We start from the raw sequence: 10,175 nt of genomic DNA, 5'->3' as shown, positions 1-10,175 counted from the left end.
TTTTTTGGTCCCAATGGTGTCCGCTTTAACGGGATTCCACTGTAATTCAATTTTGTCTTGCAGGCGACTTATTGCTGACATAAACATCTATAAACCTAAGTTGAAGCATTATCACGGCGGCATTATGGTCGCGTGTAGCTATATATTATACTAGTATTGAGTCATCAAACATCATCAACGTAACCATGTGTCAGATACAGATCAGACATATACGTTTAGACGTATATAATAACTGGCTCCTTTTGTCTGTTATTGTTGTCGTAACGTGCATATACACTTAAATAAAATCGTATTGTCAAAATTTTTTACCTAACTTGTTATTGTTAGGTCAAAATTTATAATCGTCTTTAAAAAAAATCTTATCGCTCTGCTTTAAATGCCTAAATTCTGAAATTCGGAAAGTATAGCTATTACAGAATCATTTTTTATGCTAATCCCATCAGACCAGCCTAAAAGCATCTTCTAACAAGTTTCAGCTCAATATCTTTCTTTTTCATCCTTCTTTTTCATCATATATATTGCACTTTTGGTTTTTCACAAAACGGGTCCCTGGAAACTTGTTTACAACTAAATGGCCACTACGGTCAAACCAATTGACTTTTTTCAATAATTTTATGTTTGTTGCTTTACTAAGAGATTAAAAGTCATAAAACATAGGATGTTACATTTCATGCAGTCAGAGAAAATTGTTATTTAATCTGTCATCGATTGTTATTTAAAATCTGTAACCGATTGTTAATTAATCTGTAACCGATTAATTAAGACTAATTAGAAGGTACGTACAGATTAATTAAGCGTATAACTATTTGGTTAATTAAATGTTATGAACTTCTTAATCCAGTTTTTTAACCTTTTTCAACCAAATCAACAGCATGTGATTTTATTTTTGTTTATGTTTATTTTTTATTTATTTTTATTTATTTTTATGTTTATGTGTTCTGCCCCCTTTAGAAAAAATATTAGCTAGAGTGTAAAAGAAGGTCTTTTCGGGAGAAATAGGATTAGTTATGTATACCTGTATATACCTTGTGTTGTATTTGAGCTAGCTAGATAGCTGTTAAACATGTGTTCGAGCAAACCTACATTGTGTTTTTTACTACACCCTGTGCACAGAAGCTAGCATAGCTAGCTTTTCTAGCTCTAGTCTAGTAGCTATCTCCTCAACTGCACTGCAAAAAAAAACAAAAGCTTACTTTAACAGTCTCTGAAAGTACAACTAAAAGCTTTTTAATTTTGTTTGCACGTTAAGCTATACCAACAATGCCAAATATTTTATTTTTTACAAGAATAAATTCAATCGAGCAGAACACAAACATTCCAGCGTCCCTTTCGCACATACACTTAGGCGTCATTATTGTTTTTCTGTTATTATTCAATTTTTTACGCATAAATTAATTTATCTTCATAATTAACGGAAACTTGAGAAACCAATCAGATAGCAGAACTGACCAGTGTGGCACAGGGTCATTTCTTCTCGCCATCCGAGATTGTCAGAAAGAGAAAAATGGGCCTGGGGACGAGGTTTCGAAACCGTGACAAAAGCTTTATTTAAACAGAGACTGTGGACAAGTTTTTAAGAAGGGTATTATCCCTATACGCCTGTGCGACACCGTTTAACTGTACGAAGCGCTCGGCTCGGTATCACGAATAATTTTTTTAACTTTCACACAAACTTATTCCGCAAAATAAAATTATATTGACTGAATGTTTTTGCTATGACGGAGTAACAACGGTTTGTGAACTCTGTCTTTATTTCGGCTACTGTTGCGGGAATTTTTTGAAAAAGTTGCAACAGTATAATGGTGTATGCGGTTCACTTGATTTACGGCATACCTGATCGTGTGGCATAAATTACGGCTGTTATTAGGCGCTCCACAGAGTGTTTACCGTCGGGTCGCACTTTCACTTGTGGCTTAACCAGGCGTTCCGACACCGGGTCTCCCGGCTAGTCTTTAATAATAACACATGTATCAATAACATATATTCTATAGGACTTTATTTACACTCTCTTTTTATTACGATTATAGCGATCCGAATAAGCGTCCCTTTTCGCGAGGAAAGGTGTGAGGGTGGGGGACTTATTAGAGCAAGGACGCTTATTTACAAATTTTTCCCAAACCCCGGGCCACTTAATCGACAGGAGCGGTTATTGGGCACGGGGCGCTTAATCCGTCATTTACGGTATACTATAGACAATATCTTGTTACAGGAAATTAATTAGACATGAAATTAACACAGTTTGCTCTTTATCTACGTTAATTTGTGTGATGCGTCAATTAAATATGCCATTTTGGTTTGTTTTCCCTATTTAATTTTGTACATAGGGTCAAAGATTTCTCAAGGTACAGTGACAGCAGTATTAATAGTCTCATCACACTTCACAAAATTGAAATATTTTTAACATTATTATTATAAAGAATTATTTTGTACAGTTGATGCATTAAAAATGAATACCTTACTGGAACTTTTTTGGCGTAGATTTACGTGTGCAAATAAGCTTGGCCTCAAATAGAAATTAAACCGAACAATCACGGCAACTGGGAAAGATACCTGATCTGTATATCACACTATGAACAGTTCCCAATGCTCCATTACATAAACCTGCGTCTGTCCGAAGATTTCTAGTCACCATGATGCTCCCACCAACAAATTAAAAAAAGAAGGGCCGAGTCTACCCATATCATCAGCACATAGTTTTGCTGTACATGGTTTACTGTGAACAGGTTTAATCCTGGAAATAAGATTGCCAAGTTATTTTAGGGGATTGGCATTGTTTTTAGCAACCTTTTTGTTACCATGGGGCATTGTTATCACATTGGAAAAATTCAATGTATTTGAAAATAAGTCAGTTTCACGTTGAACGATTATCAAATGTACAGTGATAAACTACTTTAAAAAATTAAAATACAGTTGACTCTCTCTATCTCGACTACCCTCTATCTCGAACATCTCTCTATCTCGAACCAAAGTCTCGGTCCCTTGGACATTTGTGTAGGCTCTAAGCTATTTTCCTCTCTTTATCTCGAACCTCTCTATCTCGAATACCTCTCTATCTCGAACCAAAATCTCGGTCCCGTCTGACTGTTTCTCTCTCTATCTCGAACTTTTCCGGATTTAAGAACCTATTTACACTAAAAATCGAATTAAAATGTTCCATTTTCGAACGAAAATGTTTGACGTTCGAATTCTAAAGTCACTCACAAAACATTGTTTACAGTGTTTTGAACCAGAAACCTTCTTGAGGTGAAGATGTCGGCTTTAAAAAGAAAACTCGATAACGTTTCTTTAATTCAATTATGTCAAATAATTCGGGAAATCGAGAAAGGAATGTCAAACAAGGAGGCAGCAGAAAAATACGGGATCCCCAAAAATACAATTTCAACTTAAATGAAAAAAAAACATAAGATCCTACAAAGCTTGGAAGAACAAAAAACCGCGTCTGGTTCGAAAAAGGTTCAAGGCTGTGATTATGAGCAGATAGACAAGGCTGTTTTCAAATGGTTTACTGTTCAAAGAAGCCAAAACATTCCGATCGATGGCAATTTGATAAAAGAAAAGGCACTCAGTTTTGCTAAAAACTTTGATTGTTCAAGTTTCAAGGCTTCCGATGGTTGGCTGGACAAATGGAAAAAAAGGTAAATAACATAGTTATAATTTTCATTTCGTGTATAAAAACAACGTGATTACATATCAAACACTAAAATTACAGCTTCTGTTTTTTCAAAATCTCTACCATTGACTTTTGCCCGGATAAGCTTATAACACAGGGGACCTGCATTCCATCACCATCTCCAAGATTAACTGCCTTTCCAGTAACAGTTATATCACATCTCCCAAATTGATCAGCACGGAGAAAATAAAATATGGTTTTAGCAAACTTTCCATTTTCTCCTAACGGCAAATGTCCGACTAGTTTCCCATCTTTTTTAACGGCTACAGCGTATTTGTCGACAGGCTTGTGAGGTTCCATTTCTCCTTGTAGTTTTTCTTGTTGGACTGGTGTCCATAAACTTTTGTAAACATGGTACCCTTTTATGTAAGATGTAATGTCAGTGGAAGACAAAACGACGAGTGGCATATTTTCAGTTAATTCAATTTCTTGTCCCAGTAAATTTATAGCCATATTGTTCATTACAGATTCTACTACACTCCACGTGTTCAACAATATAATTTGTAAACAGATAAGAATCAAATCGAACCAATCTTAAAATTTATGTTCGATTGTGTTATGTTCGATTAATATTAAGGGCTGCTTTACACGAAACATTTTTATTTATTTACTTTTTCAGGCACAGCATTTCCTTGAAAGTTATCGGTGGTGAATGTAAGTCAGTTACAAATCAAATGACAAGCTCTTGGAACGAAACCACGCTCCCAACCATTCTGTCGAATTACAAATTGGAGGACACTTTCAACGCAGACGAATTTGGTTTGTTTTACCAATGTCTTCCCGAGAAAACATACCACCTCAAAGGAGAAAAGTGTTCTGGGGGGAAGAAGAGAAAGTTGAGATTCACTGGAATGGCCGCAGCAAGTGCTACTGGAGAAAAGTTGCCAATGTTCGTCATTGGCAAATCAAAAAAACCTCGCTGCTTTAATAACATCAAACATCTCCCTTGCCAATACACATCACAAAAGAAAAGTTGGATGGATAGTGAAATATTTGAAAACTGGGTCCGGAAACTGGACCAAAAGTTTCGTGTAGACGGGAGAAAAATCGTTCTTATAATCGACAACTGTCCAGCACACCCATCGATCTCGAACTTAACAAACATTCATCTCGTTTTTTTGCCCCCTAACACAACGTCTGTGTTGCAACCGATGGACCAAGGTGTCATACGAAGTCAAAAAGCGCATTACCGAAGGAGAGTTGTACGTTTGCTGTGCAGTGCTTTGGAGAACAACAAACCTTTGCCAAAGATTTCAATTTTAAGCGGAATGAAGATACTGGCTGATTCTTGGGAGGCTGTAACTAAACAAACCATCATCAATTGTTTTAAGAAATCTGGAATCTCTTCTACAGGACAACAGGATGCTATTGCTGATTCGGATGACCCATTTAAAGATCTTCAAGAAAGTTTGGATGATTTAAGAGAGGCTGATCCATCATTGGTACCAAATGATCTCAGTGCTAATGATCTTGTGACCTTGGATGATGAGGTTATCGCAACCGCCCCTCAAATCTCTAATGAGGATATCATTGATGAATTTCGGAAATCTCAGGACGACGAAGTTGAAGACGATGGCAGTGACATGGAGGATGATTCATTTGATATAGTTGTCGAAAAACCATCAAGATCAAAAGTCGAGTGTAGTATTGATCTTTTGAAAGATCTAGCAATGTGTTGCGAAAAAGGCAATGAAATGCAAATGCTTATCTCCAAATTCGAAAAAATGTATAATGAAGACAGAGTGGCATCACTTAAACAAAAAGACATAACCGATTTCTTTAAATGAAGCTGTAAATTTTTTTTTTGTATTTATTTTAAAAGAAGTCTTGTGCATTGAATATTAACATTTTAACATCTCTCATTGACCTCTATCAACTCCCGATACACTGAAGGTTAAAAATACGTTTTTTACGAAAAAATCCAATTTTTGTCAATTTTTCTCTATCTCGAACTTTCTCTATCTCGAACAAATTTTCTGGTCCCTTGCGAGTTCGAGATAGAGAGAGTCAACTGTACTGTGAAAAAAATGTGTAAATCCGGTGGGAATATGTACGAGCTATAGACATAGAAGAGTAATACAATTGATAAAAACAGTTAAAACAAAGACGTATAAAACTATTTGTCCAGAGGGACCGATTTAAAGTTGTTCAAATAAAACTTGTTGCTATGACGACACTTTGATATTAATTCGATATACATGGGAAAACGAAACCGTAAAAAATTCACAGGTGTACGTGAAAGCAGTAACTGCCAATCTTCGAAAGTCACAGCGCCATTTCTTACATTTGTCAACAAGTTACGGAATCTTTTCTTAGAAGAGTCGTTATCTGTTACTCTTTTATTTTCAGTTAGCTCTACTACATCTTTAAAAAATATGAAAAGTAGCTCTCACATTCAGTTTCACTTCCATGATTTCCACGATAAAGAACTTTACCAGTAACAGAAAGCAGTTGTCTTTAATCTCCTACCAGAATAACATTAATACTTTTAAATAACATTTTTATTCTACAAGCAGCTTGTTTACATCCTTTGTTAACCCAAGCTAATTCCTTTTGACTGATAACGGAATACTCATCAATGAAACTATATTCAATTCCGGTAAACAGGTCTTCAATTTGTGACATTTGTGCATACACGTTTCCCGAATTGCATGTTTTTTAAAATTTTAGAATTTCGATGTTTTGACCTTAAGATCATATTCAGCATCATTAAATTGGTGTGTGTATAAATTTTTAACTTAATTCGACATGTAAAAATGCTGCTTTGGTGGTGTTAATGTTACGGTCAAAGTCTTCTTAATTTTCAATTTGTACTAATAAGCTTGTTTCAAGCAGAGATCAACTAAAACAAAATTAAAAAAATTGTTTTAACAGGTTGTTTGTATGAACCTAAAGATTTCTCATTTTATCAAGTTTTAGGTTAAGATTTCAAAAATCACATTCATTTTGTTTGAGAAATAGCAGTGGCAAATCAAAGAAAACATATTTTGAGAAAGGTGTTTTGACCCATGATGTCATTTCAGAAAATTGTCTTCCTTGACTGCCCCAGTGCTCATCGGTATTAACTGAGTCGATGGAGCCAATATAATTTTAACTACTAGACCGATTATAATAATTAAGGAAATCTGACAAAAACATCCAGTTTACAGTTGTAAGAACTTTGAAAACTGCAGCCATACCTCTGAAGAACTTTGCTTGGCGTGTTAGCAAGAACATAGTACCACGCACGGATAAATTATTTAAATCAGATCATGTCTCTGTCATTTTCATCAAGAAAGAACTTTGTTCAAAAAAGCGTACAAAAGCAACAGGCATTGACGAGTTGCCACCAGGATTCTTAAGGATGGTGCTAAAATAATACTTAAGCCGTTATTCCATACTGTCAATCTTTTCATTGAAACTTCCACTGTGCCGTTCAAATGGAAGATAGCCAAAGTAACTCCTGTGTTTTAGTCTGGTGATAGTTCCAAGCCTGAAAACTTCAGACCCATTTCCGTTCTTTCCGTATTATCAAAGGTTATTGAAAAAGCTGTTCATAACAAGTTAATGGATTTGTTAGAGGAAGAAAATGTTCTGAGTAAAAGTTAGTACGGTTTTAGAAAAAAAGGATCCACCAAGTTGGCTTCCACCCTTTTATGTGACAGTGTACGCCGAGAAATAGATAATGGTAAAATGGTAGGCTGTATATATATAGACCTATCTAAAGTTTTCGACACCATTGGTCATGGTGTTTTATTAACGAAGATGCAGGCCTTTTAGTATTATAGGAAATAAATTAGCGTGGTTAACAGATTACTTTCTCAACTGAACTCAAATTGTGGAGATTGACAATGTCCGTTCCAAGAAGAAGCTATATATTGCGGTGTTCCCCAGATTTCTATTCTGGGGCCATTGCTATTTCTGATCTTCTTCGACGACTTTGAAACTCAATTAAACAAATCGATAGTTATTAAGTTTGCAGACGACACTGTTCTGTGCTTAGCAATTTCCGTATAATTGAATTTAACCTTAATGCCGATATGGAGATTGTCGCAGATTATTTTCGTGAGAAAGAGATTATCATGAATTTAAAAAGAGGCAACACCAAAGTGATGCTGTTTAATACTTCACAACGGTTGAAACTCCATAAAGATTCACTGCATGTCGTTTATGGTGATACTCCTAATAATGTTGTGTCTCAATACAAGTACCTTGGAACGATAGTAGATAACCACGTATCGTTACCTAGTAATCTCGGCAAAATGTATAAAACTGCAACTAGTCGGTAAGATTGTTACAACGTATGAGAGCTTTCCTTACAAGTGACGCTGCGCTGAATGTCTTTATGTCGATGACAATCCCGCTATTTACCTACAGCAGCACACTTAAAGTTATGTATAATGCAAGTCAGATGAGAAAACTGGATTCACTTGGTAATCGTGTCAAAAACGTTATGAAGACAAACAAACGGCTACCGAAAATTATCAATGTGGTGATACGTGATTAATATTAATTAATAATTATTTATTTTGATGTTCCACAACATTCTAAATGAACTAGAAAAAAATCCGTTTTCCATTCAGTTATCGCGAGTGAATTTGGAACCCGCTAGGCACGGTTTTCGCTGGTGGTAGCCTATATAACTCGTTGCCTATTGATATTCACAAATTAGACAATATAAATGATTCTAAAACGGCATTATTTTGAACAATTTTTATGATTTTTTCATGTTTAGTTATGTTTTTCTGCGTATAGTCATTCCATGCATCATGTAAGCAGCACTTTTCTCACTTTTCTATCCCATATATCTTCCACCTCAGTTGTTTTTTTCTTATATGTTTTCACTTTATATAATATTCATTTTTTACTTAATCCATTTTATTTATTTTTTTACTAATTTTTACTATTTTCATCCGTATTAATTTAACAGGACGGTCTAGTTCGTTGTATATATGTACATTTAAACTGACGATCTTATCCTGTATAAATATTAAGAGAATAAGAAATAAATAAATAAAAATCTATTTTTCACGTTCGTCCTGCAACACTGCATCCTCATCATTGCTGTCACCTTGTTTTCCAAACTAATAGTTCCTAAATCTCCCAACTCATGAGTTTACTCTGGTACTAATTGGAGTGCAAATCAGATTTTAAAAAATTAGCCCAAGCAAAATTTAGAATTTTATCACATACCTCCACATTTTTCCAAATCGAAATTAAATTACATTTCCACAGTTTGTATCTATATTACCATACCCATATACGTCTGTTTGTCTGTCACGCAAAATGGTACCACAAACAGCGAGACTCACGAAAAATCCTCTCAGCTTCTTTTTTGTTTTGACCGCCGACGCGTAATAGATTAATAACGTGGCTCCATTTTTAGTAATAACCAATCCACGTTCTCCGGGGCCTCAACATGCTGACGAAGGAAACATGCTGCGATCGGGCTACGTTTACGAAAAGCCATTTTGGTTTGAAAGTGATGGTGGTCTCTATCTCAGTTGTTATTCTTAACGTACTTACAGTTTTCTCTGGCTGTCGTTTTAGCTTTAAATATGTCTATAAACTCATCTATATTCCAGTTATTTTGCCTAATTTACGGCTTATGTCTAAACGAGTCAATTTGAAGTTTCTTTAATAAAACAGGTATCAACATAGGGCCATAATGATCGGAATTTATTCCACAAATTAACAAAGGTCGCACGAGACTTTCAATTTTATGTAAACACCGTAATTCTTTTGCTGCACGTGTTCCGTTTAAGTGAATCTTTCCTAACTTCAAAAGTTGGTTCATATGTGTTGAAACAATCAATTAGGGATTTCCATACCTCTCTTTCAGTAATGATAAAGCATATTCGAAGTTTACGTTCGTGAGTTGTCAACCTTCTAAACATTTTCTACTTCACCTGATAAGCAACCCTTTAAATACGTAAATTTCTCTATATTGCTTATTGATTCGTTTTTGTTAATGACTGTATCGAAAGTATCTAAAAAACTGTTGCCATTGCAAAGGATCTCCATTAAATCGCTTAATAAATAATTTTAATTTCACTGTGTTCTGATTTGCACTCGATGTAGTAGCGGTGATTGTGCTCGGTGAATCCGAATGTGATTACCGCTTGTTACGTTCTTATTTGATGTTCTCTTTATTTTTAGTTTGTCTAAATCTGCTTCCATAATTTTAAGTCAAAGTAACAACAATAAAGCTTTCAAAACAACTTTTAAACAACTAAAACCAGCAAACTTCTACGTTCAAAATAACACCATTAAAAACAACAAATCCAGTTTGGTGTGGACCATATAATAAATTGTCCCTTTGATAATAGCCGTCGTCTGGGTGTCTATCCCAAAAGACATGTCCTGTTACGGAAACACGAAATTTTTAAAATACGCACGAAATACCTAATGTGATATATTTCTACCGACTTTGTTTTGATCACGCCGGAAAAACAGGAAAGTGTAAAGCGGAGCCATTTTAATTTTAGAAGTGGTGTGTTCAGTGCTAGGTTTGTACGTTTCCCTT

Source organism: Hydractinia symbiolongicarpus, chromosome 15 (genome assembly GCF_029227915.1).
Source record: "Hydractinia symbiolongicarpus strain clone_291-10 chromosome 15, HSymV2.1, whole genome shotgun sequence".
NCBI lineage: Eukaryota > Metazoa > Cnidaria > Hydrozoa > Anthoathecata > Hydractiniidae > Hydractinia > Hydractinia symbiolongicarpus.
The sequence above is the reverse complement of the archived record's forward strand: the minus strand, read 5'-3'. Positions refer to the sequence as shown.